At 53.0% G+C, this 219-nt stretch overlaps 1 non-coding gene across 1 annotated transcript; it reads left to right on the top strand.

Annotated features, from left to right (window-relative positions):
- The first annotated feature begins 47 nt into the window (after positions 1 to 47).
- LOC118347609 lies at positions 48 to 203 on the top strand. Its single transcript, XR_004800803.1, has one exon. It is a non-coding gene; the product is annotated as a 5.8S ribosomal RNA (ribosomal RNA).
- The last annotated feature ends 16 nt before the right edge of the window (positions 204 to 219 follow it).

The following is a 219-nucleotide window of genomic DNA, read 5'->3' as shown; positions in this document are numbered from 1 at the left end:
GAAACGGTGTGCGCGTTGTTGGTGACATCTTTACCATGATACATAACGACTCTCGGCAACGGATATCTCGGCTCTCGCATCGATGAAGAACGTAGCGAAATGCGATACTTGGTGTTAATTGCAGAATCCCGCGAATCATCGAGTCTTTGAACGCAAGTTGCGCCCGAAGCCATTCGGCCGAGGGCACGTCTGCCTGGGTGTCACGCATCGTTGCCCCAA

The sequence above is a fragment of the Juglans regia genome, unplaced genomic scaffold (assembly GCF_001411555.2).
Source record: "Juglans regia cultivar Chandler unplaced genomic scaffold, Walnut 2.0 Scaffold_9806, whole genome shotgun sequence".
Taxonomy (NCBI): Eukaryota; Viridiplantae; Streptophyta; class Magnoliopsida; order Fagales; family Juglandaceae; genus Juglans; species Juglans regia.
This window is presented reverse-complemented; position numbering and strand designations above follow the sequence as displayed.